The 16,180-nt window shown below is 40.6% G+C and overlaps 1 non-coding gene across 1 annotated transcript; it reads right to left on the reverse strand.

The window, feature by feature from the left end:
* Positions 1-3,396: 3,396 nt before the first annotated feature.
* Positions 3,397-3,502, reverse strand: LOC121968917. The gene has a single exon (XR_006108432.1). It is a non-coding gene; the product is annotated as a small nucleolar RNA R71 (small nucleolar RNA).
* Positions 3,503-16,180: the final 12,678 nt, after the last annotated feature.

Raw genomic sequence — 16,180 nt, forward strand, 5'->3', positions numbered from 1 at the left:
GACAGACACATACCGAAGTATGGGCTTCGGACATGTATGTGCCTCGGTGGACGCACAGGAACCCTTCCACCGTTCTATATAACGAGCCTCATACTTCGCCGGAGGTACGCGTGGAACAACTTTGGAGCTACTTTTTCCACCATTTGCTTGCCTGACTTGAGCGTCGGAGGGTCGCCGCCGGGAACCCCTTCCCGGCCCGACTTCTGTGCAGGTTCGCCGGAGCTTCGTGTTACCAGTCGAAGACCCACGCAGGCAACCGGAGAGCACCACGTGCCCAGCGTCCGTTGACTCAGCGATTCTGACAGGATCAAATTGGCGCCGTCTGTGGGAACGCTCCTGCATCCGAACGAAAGAGATGGACGAAGCTGGATGACCTCACACCGTGGTGCTCTCCCGGGAGAAGCCCGACGCTCTAATTAAGGCAAGAGCAACTAAGCTCGAGGAGCAACAGAAAAAGAAGGCTCAAGCTGAGCGGATAGCACAGCTGAGCGGACCTACCGGAGCAGCTTTCGAAATGGAGGCAAAATAAGGGTTCGACCGGAACTAAAGTGGGAGCAACGCCTGCCCCGATATCGGTCCGACGAGGAAGCCCTGATGATTTTCGGCAAGTATATCATATTTTCCTCACTCCACTAGTATTCGGGAGTCGAGAAATGGGGTCAGATCCCCCGCTGGTCGGCAGGTCAGTTCTTCAGTTATCTTCTCTTTCTGTTAGTATAGTTTCTCGTATGAGAACTCCCGTGTCGCTCGGCCGGGAGTATATTAACCGAGCCCAAGGCAAGATGGGAAGTCCCGTGCCGCTCGGCCGGGAGTGTACTAACCAAGCCCAAGGCTCGATGGGAAGTCCCGTGCCGCTCAGCCGGGAGTGTATTAACCGAGCCCAAGGCTCGATGGGAAGTCCCGTGCCGCTCGGCCGGGAGTGTACTAACCGAGCCTTGGTGCCGCTCGGCCGGGAGTGTACTAACCGAGCCCAAGGCTCGATGGGAAGTCCCGTGCCGCTCGGCCGGGAGTGTATTAACCGAGCCCAAGGCTCGATGGGAAGTCCCGTGCCGCTCGACTGGGAGTGTATTAACCGAGCCCAAGGCTCGATGGGAAGTTGATGTGCGTAGATTATATACTCTTTTATGCATGTTTTTACGCACATTTACATACTTTGAGCATGCTTGATCTATGCATTTTTATACTTCCAACTTTCCTTTTAGCATATTTACTCTTTTGGTTCGGAGATCTGCTTTTTGTGCATTTTCTGTACACAGGAGTCGATTTGGTGAAGAATCTACATCCTTGGGCAAGCATTGGAGGAAACAAAAGGGAGAAAGCACCGGGCCGTATATGCACTGGTATGGAGCTCGGGCCGTGTGGAGTTTGGCACCAGCAGTGGAGAATGATGGCCGTGTGAACTTCACACGACCGTGTCAAGATTTGAAGCCAACCAGCAGAAGCCTTACATGGCCGTGGATCTACACTACCGTGTGAGGTTTCCGGAGACTACATGTGGCTGTGCACCACACCGTGTAGCATTTCCGGAGACTAAGCTGTGGCTGCAGGAACCACACTACTGCGCTTGGAGAAGGACTGACATGGCCAGTGAATCTCACACACGTGTCACGGGCCGTGTGGCCGATTCTCCTCTATTTAAACCTCCTTCATGAATTGAAAGGGATCTCCCTTGGGAGAAGGCAAGATTTGGTGGTTTCTCCCATTCTTGGGAGGATTTGGCGATTCAAGGAGTTCTTGGCGATTCCTCCTGAGCGAGGATTGATCCAAGACAAGCTTCTTCAGATAAGTTTTCTTTCCCTTTTCTTGATTTCTTGGATTGGGGATTTAAGGAATGCTTGTATTCTCTATTTCTTCGGGTTTTCTTCCTCGATTCATGGAGTAGATCTTGTATTCTAGGATGAAGGGAGTATTTGTATGATGGATTGATGTAATCTCTTATGGATTTGCCATTCTCTTGTTTCAATGACATTATCTTGCTTGTATCAATTAGATCTTGAACGATTAAAGATGATTCGTGCTTAATTCTCATTCTTGATTAATTGTTTGAATTTCTTATGGACTTTGTAAAGATAAACTCTCACTCGATCATCCGAGGGATCCACGTGACAGGTGCAAGCCCGTGTAAGGACGTTTGAGAGACAATCTTGAAGAGGAAATAGGAATATTCAAGAGAGTAGGATGAATTTTGTGATTAGTTTCTTGTATCTTGATAGATTGATAAGTCGTGGGCTTCTACGTTGATATCCGAGGAAGGCATAGTAATAGGTGCACTTCTGTGTAAGGACAACATAGGTTCATGTCTAATTAATCCTATTTAGATACATTTCTCAGTCCTTAGCCGGTTGTCTATTGCAAGAGAGAACCGACAACTTTCTACATGTTTGGCAATTGAGGGATAAGAATTGGTGAACCATTTACATTCGAGAAATCCTACAAAGAAACCGAAACTCCTAGAATCTCCCTTTATCATAACCCAAAACACTAAACTCTTGTTTGCTGATCTTTAAGATTAGATTTGTTTACCTTACTTTGCTTTTGAAACGATTGGATAGTTGTTTGGCTAATTCGCATTGAGACATTTCTAGTGCTTATTCCAGTCCCTGTGGATACGATAATCTTTTATATTACTTGCGACATTTCCGTACACTTGCGGAGAGCGAACAAGTTTTTGGCGCCGTTGCCGGGGACTGCACTATAACATTAGGAATTATCAATTGAGTTAGACTAAACATAACATTTGTTTTCCTTTCATATTGCATAGTTGTAACTAATCATTAGATTTCTGTTTTTACTTTCTTGTATAACTTTCACTTCTTGTTAGTTCTTTTTGTACAAATTCAATTCTGCATTTTTTATTCTTTTATTTTTCTTTTTTTGTTGAATTGTCATTTGCTATCTTGTTCTTGTGTATGCGAAGATCTAACTTTGCAGGGGAATTCTTTCCTTTTGACCCTGAGATTGATAGAACCTTCCATAAAAGAAGAATTCTGCAAAGGCAAATTGAAGAACAGGAACATTTGAACATGGCAAATAGACCACTTAAGAATTATGCAGCACCCTATGCAAGAGGTTTTCGATCTAGTATTTCAAGACCTTCAGTGGAAGCTAACAACTTTGAGATCAAACCCGCAATCATATCTATGGTGCAGCAGAACCAATTTGGTGGAGGACCTCATGAAGACCCCAATCAACACTTAGAGGTCTTTTATGAAATATGTGGGACCATGAAAATGAATGGAGTTCCTTCAGATGCAGTTAGATTATTATTATTTGGGTTTTCTCTAAGAGATAGGGCAAAGCAATGGCTGAATTCTTTAGCCCCTAATAGCATCACCACTTGGGAGCAGTGTGAGCAACAGTTTCTTGATAAGTTCTATCCACCAAGCAAAACAGCTCATATGAGGAATTTAATTGCGAGCTTCAAGCAAACTGACTCAGAATCTCTTTTTGAAGCATGGGATAGATATAATAGTATGCTCAGACAATGCCCACATCATGGGTTGGAAAGATGGTTAGTGTTGCACACTTTTTACAATGGTATCAATTATCATACCAAAGTGTCCCTTGATTCAGCTGCTGGAGGGGCACTTATGAACAAAAGCTTAGATGAAGCCGAAGAAATCATTGAAAGTGTAGCACAAAATCATCATCAATGGGCAAATGAAAGAAGTGGTGGCTATTCCTCTGTAACCCAACAATTAAAGCATCAGGGAAGTTTGATGTAGATGCAGTCACTCTTTTGTCTGTAAAATTGGACGCTCTTACAAAGAAATTTGAAAATATGGGGACTAGTGCTAATATGGTCAATGCTATTAGTACATCTTGTGAAGTATGTGGGAGTTCAGAGCATTCAAATGACTCATGTCCATTGGGAGCTATCACTGCACAAATCAATCAACTTGAACAATGTGATGCAATCATGAGTTACAATCAAAGGCAGAACAACCCATACTCAAATACTTATAACCCTGGATGGAAGAGTCATCCAAATTTTTCTTACATAAATAATCAAGATCAAGGACCATCTATGAGGGCAAGACCAAATTTTCAAGCTGGGCAACAAAATTTTCAACATCTATCTTCTCAAGGCTTACCAAAGTCAAATGTTGAAAAGATGCTTGAAGAAATTGTCTCAAGTCAGAATGAAATGAAGCAAGATATAGCAAAGCTCATTCAAAGAATGGATAATTCTGATAAGCATCAAAGGATCCAGGATAGTCAAATTGCCCAACTAGCTTCCTCATCATCCAGAGCACCAGGACAGCTTCCAGGAAAACCTGATGTGAATCCTATGGAGCATTGCAATAGAATTGAGCTTAGGAGCGGACGGACCTTGGGAGACTCCCAAGTGACTGCTTCAAAAGGGATACAAAAAGAAGAAGAGCTCTCTCCTCCTATACCAAATCAGATTCAAGCTAATGAGGAGAGTACCATTGAGGTTGAAGAGACTCTTCCACTGAACCATCATAGCAAAGCTGTCCCTTTTCCTCAGAGACTTACAATGCTCAAGAAGGACGAAGAATTTGGCAAGTTTCTAGAAAAGGTTAAGGAAATTTGTGTAGAGGTACCTCTTATTGATGCTATTCTACAAATGCCTAGATTTGCCAAATTCCTGAAGGATCTCATGTCAAATAAGAGAAGAAGAGGAGAGGTCGAGACCATTGCGCTTAGTGAGGAATGTAGTGCTATTTTTGAGAAGAACACTTCTCCAAAACTGAAGGACCCAGGGAGCTTTTATATTCCTTGCAACATAGGAAAAGAATTTTTTGAAAAAGCTTTTTGTGAGCGAGTGTTAGCCTCATTCCCTATTCAATTTGTAATAAATTAGGTCTCAAAAACATTAAACTTACTACTATGGCACTTCAACTTGCCGATCATTCCTGCAGGTACCCTTTGGGTATTATAGAAGATGTGCCAGTAGAGGTGGATGGGAATGTTATTCCCACAGACTTTGTCGTGTTGGACATGGAAGAGGACCCTAGGATTCCTATCATATTAGGAAGACCTTTCCTTGCTACAGCTGGAGCTATAATTGATGTCAAAAATCATAAGCTTTCTTTGGTAATTGGTAAGGAAAAGTTGGAATATGATTTATCTAATATCCCTAACCATGTCTCGTCTCTTTTAAATGCTTGTAGCAGGACAAGCATTTATAAACTTGAGGAATGGAATTTCCATCCTCATGGAAGGCCACCAAATGAAGGAGACAATGTGGTGGAAGATGGTGGGAGAAGATCTCCCAACAAAAACGAAAAGTATATCTGTCCTCCAAGGGCGAGGAAAAGAAGCGAATGATAAAGTTTGGTCGAGCTAAAGACCTTAAACAAGCGCTTCTTGGGAGGCAACCCAAGGGTTCTTTTAGTTAGTTTTGATTTGTATTGTAATTTCTTTTAGTTTGATGCATTCTTTTGATTTTGTTTTCAGGTTAGGTGCAAAACAGAGTCAGGCCGTGTGCTATACACGACCAGGCAAAGGTTGCAGAGAAGGGAAGTGCTTGGGCCGTGTCATCCAGACACGACCGTGTGGGATCTCCCAAGGAGAAAAAGGTATAGGTCGTGTCCTAGACACGACCGTGTAAAGAATCCCGAGAGGAAAGATGGAGAGGCCGTGTCCCAGACACGGCCGTGCGAGGAATCCAGAGAAGGAAGAGGGGGAGGCCGTGTAGATCTACACGGCCCGTGTAGGAGAACTATTAAAGTCTTCCTCCTACCTCGCACGGCCAGATCTTGGCCGTGTTCCGCACACCCCCAACTCTCCAAAACATATCTTTCTCTCCCAATCTCTTAAAAACTCCTCTCTAATCTCTCGAGATCTCTTAGATCCGATTTTCCTCCTCTCTAAGACTTGGACTTTTTGTTCTCTTAACCTAAGATCTTTTGTTCTTTGAAGTTTTGTTCTTTGAGTTCCACAACTCTAGATAATTCTTCCCCTATCTAAACTCATCAAGATGTCCAATATTTTGAAGAGACTTTGCAAAGGAGGTGGTGGATCTAGTGGAGACAAAGAGAGGGAGCCATCAAGGGACAAAGGAAAGCAACCAGTGAAGGGCAAAGGCAAAATGACTTCACGCAACGAAGGTAATGACAATGAATTCAATATTGTGTTTAGAAATGATGATCAAGTAACTAGATTTGCAATTCTTGTCAATAGAAAGATAGTGTGTACTAGATATATGGACCCAACTGTTCTTGATATGCTTGGAATTAGGGAAGATGTAGATTTGATGATTGGGTTTTTGGATTGGAGTGATATTATGTTCACCCATTTGCCTACATATCCTCGTCTTGTTTTGGAATTTTTGAGTTCATTGGATGTCCATTTTACTAATGAAGATGATTATTTTGGAAAAATCTCTTTTAGACTAATGAATCAAGAATTTCTATGGGCATTTAGTGACTTTAATTCTTGTTTTGGATTAACCACCGGTAGCCCTCGTAGGTTTGATCCAAGGTTTAATTGGAATCATTTTTGGAATGCAATAACTGGGTTAGATCAACCTTATGAGCCTTCAAGAGCTAAGGCCTCCCATATGCAAAACCCCATTTTTAGGTATCTACATAGAGTTATGGGTAAACCTATTTTTGGTAGGGGAGAGAGTGATGGGGTGGTTAAAAAGATAGAGCTTTATGCTTTATGGGCTATGCTTTATAAGGTTGAATTTGATTCTGGTTTTCATTTTGTTCAAACCTTATTAAGATCTGCTAGGGCATCATCGGGATCAATTGTTTTTGGTGGTTTGATTACCCGAATAGCTTGTAATTTAAATCTTGATGTTGATGGGTTGGAAATAATTCATGGTAATGACATGATTGACATTGATGCATGTCTTGCTATGAAAATGATCATTCGGGATGAGAATGGCTTTGCGTTTCCTAGGAGGAGTGGTTCTCCTCTACCCCTTCCTTTTCCTGAATGAACTACTATTTGTAACCCGGCTAATTGGGTAATTTCCGAGTTAGATTCTGAGGATAACCCTTCTATACCTGGAGACACTGAGCCACATCATGAGCCCTCGTCATATGGACACCCGCAGCCTTCTAGTTTTATGGAGCCCGCTAGGCATTCTTTTGCATATGGCACGGGATCTTCTAGGTTTGATTTTTCAGATTTTCGTACGTCTCTAGAATCACTTCATGAGAAGAAAGATTCCCAACGAAAAATGTTGGAGGGGCGCTTCTCTTTATCTGATGATCAGTTTAGGGAGGTACAAAATCATTTTCAGTTTACGAGGAATTTCCAAGGTCAAGTGGCTGAGTTTGTGCAGGATTATGATACTGATCAGGCTAGGATGAGAGATTTTATGCAGAGCATGATGCTTACTAGCCAACAAGTAGATGCTTTATATGAGTATCATAGATCTTTGGGTGAGATTCCAGGTTTTCCTAGTTTTCCTATTGGCCAACCACGTCGTAGACCTCCTTTCCCTCGTCCACCTCCACCACCTCCACCATATTGATTTCATCGGGACGATGAAAAGTTTAAGTCTGGGGGAGTGTTATGTACTGTTTAGTTTGGTTTTCAGTTTCTTTTTGTTTTTGTTAGTTTTTCATGTTAGTTCTTATTTTCATTGCTTGTTGCTTTATTTTGCTTGTTTTTGAAATAATCATGGCAAAAAAAATTTGAGAACATCAAATCTTCACTTATATGCTTTCTTGGATTCAAGTGAAATGTTAGCACGATTATTGTCTTGATTCATGATGTTCGAATGATGCTAGTAGTAAACTTTATGTACTTCTTTTCTCTATCTTGGGTAGCATGAAACAAGCTAAGAATCTTATGGTGATGAGTTTTAGTTTTGGTTCAACCTTAAGGATTTTATCTTCACTACACTTGTGCTTGATGCTTGAATAGTTGAAGTCATTGAAATAGTCATGATTCATCTTGTTTGCTTAGTACTTGGTTTCTATGGTGATTTCTCAACTTTCACTTTGGTTACTGGATGAGGCTCAAATCATTAAAGCTCATTTGGAAAAATCAAAATATCCCAACATGTGTGCTAAAAATTACATTTGTGAATAAGTTTTGCACAATGCAAACACTTATAAAAATAAAAATAAAAAAAAATAAAAAAAAAGGAAATAAGGGATATAAAAAACAGTTGTCATGAGTGGAATCTAGCAAGTCACCCCTTTGAGACCGAGTTAGGTTACTGGGGAAATGACTGTTTAGCTTCTCTTGAGATTGAGCACACCTTTGAGACCTTGGGTTAGTTGAGAAATATGAACCTAGTGAATGGTGAGTAAGTGTCTATGTAACGACCCAATTTTCCCTATCTCAAGTTCTAAACATCCTTAAAAATATTTGGAAATGTTTTTAAAATATTCTAGAGATTTTTAGAAATTTTTAGAGTATTTTTATGTAATTTTTTGAGTTCGTTTGACATTTTTACCAAGAGAAAGAAGTTTTTTAAAAAAAAAAGAAAAGAGAAGAAATATGTTGAAGCCAGGTTTTGAACCCACAACCTCGACCCGAGCCGAACCTAAGCAAAACCGGCTCAACCAGCTGAGCTACACGGTTTTGTTAACCTTATATGGTGAGAATTAAGTTTATAGCATAGTTAATGATTAGTGAATTAATTGGAAAAAAATGCGCGGCTGAGGGATTGAAGCCGAGACCTCTTGTTTCGGTTAAAAACTGGTTAATCAGCTGTGCCGGTGAGTTTTGTTAATTAAGGAAAGAATGAATTATATTTAAGGTACAGTTAATAATAATAAAAAAACTCTAGTTATAAGAAAGGGAATTAGGTTTTTGATTTCCGAAAAAACAAACATTTCCTCTCAAAATCTTCTTCTCTCTCGCGAACAGCGACGGCGGCGGCGACTCCACTGTTCGGGCGGAGAAGGCGACAGAGCTAGGCCTTTTTTTCCGGCCGGTCTTCACTCCACCGTGACCCTCTCGTCGTGGGGAGCTCGCGGACGCAAAGAAACCACCGGGATCTTCATCTCTCCGCAAACCCTAGAAGCTGCCGTCGGTTGTAAGTTCAAGAAAAGCCTAAGGTGAGTTGCTTCTCACCTGTAGTAGGAGTTGTTCCGCGAGTCTTGATTTGCGAATGAGCTCTGATTTGGTATTTCTGCGCCTTCCTGTTGTTCGGCTAGTTTTCTTTTGGTTCTTGCGATTTTGGGTGTTGCTGCCGTGGGTTTCAAAGAAGGATCAAGAGATGGTTTAGTTTAATTGAGTATCTAGATTGAATTAAATAACAAGAAATTGTTACATATATGTGTAGTTATATATAGTTCTGTATCTTAGAAGATATCAGAGCATGATTCATGAAGCTTGTATTTTTCTTTGTTTGCTGCCGTGAAACCAAAAGGAAGAAGAGAAGGATTAGTTTCAGGTTTTGTTCATGTTTTCCTTACTGCAATGAAAAAAACAGACCCTCTTGGAGCTTGCTGCAGTCCGGATTTTAATGGCTTTGTTTTCCTTGCTATGGATTTCCTGTACAACATTAAGTATACCATGTAGAATTTTTAAGCAAACATTAGCATTTCTGTCACTTTCGTGCCATTTAACAAGAACAAGCGGCCATTTACCTTAATCTAAAGTGTGCAGTTTTAGAACCATTTAGTTACTGCCGTGCATGAATAGCCCTCATCTTAAGCTTACTGTTTAGATCTTGGGCAGCATATTAGTTTTGATTTCTCCTTGCTAATTACCATACCTGAACAGCCCCTTATTTTGAGTAGATAGTTTAAGAAGTTTGCTAGTTTAACAAGCATGAATAGATTCTTATTATGTAAGTATGAATAGCATTTTAGTTAGATGTTCCTTTGCTATGTAACTAGCACGAACTGCCCTCATTTTGAGTATGCGGTTCAGTTCTTTTGCTACTGCTGTGAGCAGTATAGTGGGTTGTTATTTAAGCACGCATTCTGGATTTCCTTGCTACTTTAACAAGTATGAACAGTCTCCTCATTAACATTTGCAGTTGAATTTATTGTTATTGCCATGAGTAGGAACAGATTTCATACCCCAGTTCTAGATAATTTATCTTAAGCATGCAGATTTTATTAAGCTATAATGCAGAATTTAATTAAGTTAGTATGCAGAATTGAGTAGCTTAATATGCATAATTGTGTTAACTTAATAGGCAACATTTTAGTGTGCAGAATTCATTTACCCTTAGCTGAACATGTGCAGATTTTTGTTTACCCTTAGCTAAACATGAGCAGATTCGTTTTATAAGTGTAGTATGTTGATTTAGTTTACCCTTTTGCTTTAAGATGGGCAAGAACAGATTATAGTATATACATATATATACATAGCATTTAGTTTAGATTTTCCTTGCTATGATGAGTAGTTATAAGTGAGAAAAGACCAAGGTCTTGATAGGATCCCTAAAGTTTAAGTATTGGGATCAGCAGCACGCCAGGTGCTCAAAGAAATGCCAAGGCATTTTATTATAAGAGAATTAAAGCATAACAAGTATAAAGAAGTTATAGTTAAAAAAAAAGTATTTTACTTTTAAAGGGCATGTACCGGACACAAGGTCCAAGGGATGGGCTCCAAGATGCCCCTAGGCACAAGGCCTAGAAGTATCTTAGTAGTTTCGGGATTAGCTACCTCGATTCTTACTAAGAATGCGCGTAAAGTGGTACAATGCCGGGCCCAAGAGAAGTTGATTATTATTTTAAAGTATTAAAGTATAAGTTTTGAAACAAATGAAACAAGCTTCAAATATGTTTAGAATTAGAAAGTTTAGTTTCTTGTTATTTGAAGCATGCAGTAGTAGTTTTATTTGTTTCTTGTTATTAGATTATTCAGCATGTTTAGCTTTATTTGCTTTCAGCATGCAGTTATAGTTTTATTCCTTTATTGGTTTATGAGCATGATTAGCTATACATGTTTAGTATTTCAGTTAGTATGATTCCTTTGCTATTTATGAGCATGAGTAGTTTTATATGTTAGCATTCAGTTTTAGCATGTTTTTATTTATATACATGCATATCGAGTTTTTGTGAGTAGATAGCGCTCACTAAGATTTATGCTTATAGACTGCACTTCCTCCTACTGCAGATAAAGGAAAGGAAAAGATTTAGCAAGGAAGGCGACAAGGTGGTGGTGATGAAGGTGTGTGATGACTGGACTATGGGGAGATCAAGAGTTTGTTAAGGAATTGTTAAGACTTTTCTATTTAGAGTTCTTTAGTTTCTTTTAATGCTATTATGAGTCAATATTGTAATTAAGTTTATTCCGCGTTTGTAGTTGGGTTCTATTGATGGAGTGATATTGATGTTTGCTATTGTTAGGGTAGTTTCCTTCTTTTATTTGTGATATTATACTGCGTGGTTGTGAAGATATATGTTCCGGCCGCCTGTGGCTGAGTATAGTTTGTTTGTATTGAGGATTTGGTCACCGGTACAGGGGAGACTCTGTCAAAATTTTTCGGTAGAGATTCCTCGTGGTTTTTAATTATACCGGTTAAGTAGAGTTAGTAGATAAGTAACGGTCACTCTTAGAGAGTAGTAGTAGTAGTAAGAAGGGTGGTCGTTACAGTTGGTATCAGAGCAGTTCCCATTCTCCAGCATCACACACATCAGCATCATCCTTGCCGTCTTCAAGTAAGAAAGTATTTAAGTTCTTTCTTTATTGCTTTCCTTATTATTAACTGCAGTACAGAGTAATTGCTTATGAGTACTTAAGTAAGATAGAAATTATGGTTTCTCCTTTCTTGATCCATATGTATGTATGTTTAGAAAGGATAGAGAAATGTTTAGAAGTACCTACTCATAGGTGTTGAAAGTCAAGAATCATGTATAAGTAAGATATATCTAGAAAGTATAATGATAATTTTAAGTTTCTTTTCCTCTGCCTGACTTGATGGCAAGAAGAGGACGTCCCCGTACCGTTCGTACTGAGGACCGAGTTCAGGAGAACGAAGAGCCCAGAACCCCTGGGCCTATTCTCTCTGCAGTTGTTGCTCAACTTCAGAGACAAGTAGCGAGCAGCAGCAAGTGATTGCCAATCTAATGGCCAATCAGAAGTCAGCTCCTCCCACTCCCCCAGCCATTAATGTGGAGACCCTAGTGGTGATTGAAGTCCTATCAGCTGCCCTGGAAGTTGCCACAGCACCTAGAAGACAAGAAGCATATCTGATACAGTGGCTGAAGCTAAAACCAGAAAGATTCTCAGGCACGACTGAGCCCTGGGATGCCTAGGCTTGGTTCAAGACATTTGAGAGCACAATGAAGCTTCTTGACTGACCAGAAGTCGAGAATGTTGATACCATTAAGTGTGCCTCTTTCTGTCTATCTGGAGATGCTTGTATGTAGTGGGAGCGAGTGGAGAGTAAGAGAGCAGTCAACCAGATGAGCTGGGTTGACTTCGAGACAGAGTTTTACGAAGAAGTCTTCTGTCAACGGATCACCAATAAACAGTATGAGGAGCTTAGGGAATTCAGACAAGGTGACCTACCAGTAGAAGAAGCGGTTAAAAGATTTAACAGGCTAGCTCACCTTTACCTAGAGTTGTAAGTACAGTGGAAGAACGAGTCAAACTGATGCCCCTAAGGCTGAGACCAGAAATAACACCTAATGTGAGTAGTGAAACTCATCGACCATAGATTGGTGAAGAGCTAGTCAGCAGGGCATTAGTGAGCACTGTCTGAACAGCAACAAGGCTCAACAAACGCAACACAAGCCAGTCAAGATAGAAGACAAGACAGTGGGGAAACAGAGAACCCAGTCAAGTAATCAGAACTAGAAGGACAAAGATAACAAGAAAGACCCAAGCAGGAAGATGTTCGGGTAGTCTGTGAGTATCCATAGGTATTTCCAGAAGAGCTACCTGGACTACCTCCCAACAGAGAAGTGGAGTTTGAAATTGAATTGGTTCCTGGTACCGGTCCAATTTTAAAAGCTTCGTACCGAATGTCTCTAGCAGAGCTAAAAGAGTTACAAGAACAATTTCAGGAGCTACTTGACAAGGATTTCATCCGCCCTAGTCATTCACCTCGGGGAGCTCCAGAGTTGTTCGTTAAGGAGAAAGACGGATCTATGCGGATGTGCATAGATTTTAGAGCGCTAAGCAAAGTAACAGTATTTTCAAAGATAGACCTGCGCTCTGGGTACCATCAGTTGGAAGTGAAAGGAATTGATATACCCAGAACAGTTTTCAGGACCAGATACGGACACTACGAGTTTGTAGTCATGCCTTTTGGTGTGACTAATGCACCAGCGGTCTTCATGGACTTAATGAACAGAGGTTCTGGTGGTCTGGACTCAAAAGAGATGTTGCGAAATATGTCAGTGCCTGCCTGACATGCCAGAGAGTCAAAGCAGAGCACCAGAGACCAGGAGGAATGTTACAACCTCTTCCAATACCAGAGTGGAAGTGGGAAGACATATCCATGGACTTCATAAAAGGTCTTCCAAGAACTACGAATGGATATGACGCAATATGGGTAGTAGTGGACAGATCGACTAAGTCTGCCCATTTTCTAGCCATCAAGGTGTCCCACTCTATAGAGCAGTTGACACAAATATACGTTAAGGAAGTGATCAGACTTCATGGAGTTCCGAAATCTATTGTTTCTGATAGAGATGGACGTTTCACCTCTCACCTTTGGGAGTGTGTTCATAAGACACTAGGCACCAAACTCAAGTTCAGCACAGCCTTCCATCCTCAGACTGATGGACAGATAGAGCGAGTAAATCAGATCTTAGAAGATATGCTCAGGGCTTGTGTACTACATTTCAAGGGAAGTTGGTGCAAGTATCTGTGCTTAGCTGAATTTGTCTACAACAATAGTTATCAGGCCACTATCAAGATGGCACCTTACGAGGCACTGTATGACAGGAAGTGCAGATCACCTATTTGCTGGCAAGAAGCGAGTGAAAGAAAAGAAATGGAAGTAGAGCTGGGCATTTAGACTGAGATGATAGATGAGACCACTCAGGCTATCCAGAAGATCAGACAGAAGATTGAGACTGCCCAGAGTAGGCAGAAAAGTTATGCTGACACACGCCGTAGGCCACTTGAGTTCCAAGTAGGGGATTCAGTTTTTTCTCAAAGTCGCTCCTATGAAGGGAGTGATGAGATTTGGCAAGAAGGGCAAATTAAGTCCTCGCTACGAAGGACCTTACCTGATCATAGAGAGGATTGGAAGTAGCTTATAAGCTGGATTTACCACAAGACATGCCAGCAATACACAATGTATTTCATGTCTCTATGCTAAAGAAGCGTATTCACGACCCTAGCCAAGTGATTCAGCCTCAGACAGTGCAGATCCAAGAGGATCTTAGCTATGAGAGCAGACCTACACAGATAGTGGACAGAGCAGTCAAGAGACTAAGAAACAAAGAAGTACCACTAGTGAAAGTCATCTGGCAGAACCAGAAGCACGAGGAAGTCACTTGGGAGCGTGAGGACAGTATGAGACAGAAATATCCAGAGTTATTCTAAGTTCGAGGACGAACTTTTTATAAGGTATGGGGAATTGTAACGACCCAATTTTCCCTATCTCAAGTTCTAAACATCCTTAAAAATATTTGGAAATGTTTTTAAAATATTCTAGAGATTTTTAGAAATTTTTAGAGTATTTTTATGTAATTTTTTGAGTTCGTTTGGCATTTTTACCAAGAGAAAGAAGTTTTTAAAAAAAAAAAAAAGAGAAGAAATATGTTAAAGCCAGGTTTTGAACCCACAACCTCGACCCGAGCCGAACCTAAGCAAAACCGGCTCAACCAGCTGAGCTACACGGTTTTGTTAACCTTATATGGTGAGAATTAAGTTTATAGCATAGTTAATGATTAGTGAATTAATTGGAAAAAAATGCGCGGCTGAGGGATTGAAGCCGAGACCTCTTGTTTCGGTTAAAAACTGGTTAACCAGCTGTGCCGGTGAGTTTTGTTAATTAAGGAAAGAATGAATTATATTTAAGGTACAGTTAATAATAATAAAAAAACTCTAGTTATAAGAAAGGGAATTAGGTTTTTGATTTCCGAAAAAACAAACATTTCCTCTCAAAATCTTCTTCTCTCTCGCGAACAGCGACGGCGGCGGCGACTCCACTGTTCGGGCGGAGAAGGCGACGGAGCTAGGCCTTTTTTTCCGGCCGGTCTTCACTCCACCGTGACCCTCTCGTCGTGGGGAGCTCGCGGACGCAAAGAAACCACCGGGATCTTCATCTCTCCGCAAACCCTAGAAGCTGCCGTCGGTTGTAAGTTCAAGAAAAGCCTAAGGTGAGTTGCTTCTCACCTGCAGTAGGAGTTGTTCCGCGAGTCTTGATTTGCGAATGAGCTCTGATTTGGTATTTCTGTGCCTTCCTGTTGTTCGGCTAGTTTTCTTTTGGTTCTTGCGATTTTGGGTGTTGCTGCCGTGGGTTTCAAAGAAGGATCAAGAGATGGTTTAGTTTAATTGAGTATCTAGATTGAATTAAATAACAAGAAATTGTTACATATATGTGTAGTTATATATAGTTCTGTATCTTAGAAGATATCAGAGCATGATTCATGAAGCTTGTATTTTTCTTTGTTTGCTGCCGTGAAACCAAAAGGAAGAAGAGAAGGATTAGTTTCAGGTTTTGTTCATGTTTTTCTTACTGCAATGAAAAAAACAGACCCTCTTGGAGCTTGCTGCAGTCCGGATTTTAATGGCTTTGTTTTCCTTGCTATGGATTTCCTGTACAACATTAAGTATACCATGTAGAATTTTTAAGCAAACATTAGCATTTCTGTCACTTTCGTGCCATTTAACAAGAACAAGCGGCCATTTACCTTAATCTAAAGTGTGCAGTTTTAGAACCATTTAGTTACTGCCGTGCATGAATAGCCCTCATCTTAAGCTTACTGTTTAGATCTTGGGCAGCATATTAGTTTTGATTTCTCCTTGCTAATTACCATACCTGAACAGCCCCTTATTTTGAGTAGATAGTTTAAGAAGTTTGCTAGTTTAACAAGCATGAATAGATTCTTATTATGTAAGTATGAATAGCATTTTAGTTAGATGTTCCTTTGCTATGTAACTAGCACGAACTGCCCTCATTTTGAGTATGCGGTTCAGTTCTTTTGCTACTGCTGTGAGCAGTATAGTGGGTTGTTATTTAAGCACGCATTCTGGATTTCCTTGCTACTTTAACAAGTATGAACAGTCTCCTCATTAACATTTGCAGTTGAATTTATTGTTATTGCCATGAGTAGGAACAGATTTCATACCTCAGTTCTAGATAATTTATTTTAAGCAT

This window comes from Zingiber officinale, chromosome 3B (genome assembly GCF_018446385.1).
Source record: "Zingiber officinale cultivar Zhangliang chromosome 3B, Zo_v1.1, whole genome shotgun sequence".
NCBI lineage: Eukaryota > Viridiplantae > Streptophyta > Magnoliopsida > Zingiberales > Zingiberaceae > Zingiber > Zingiber officinale.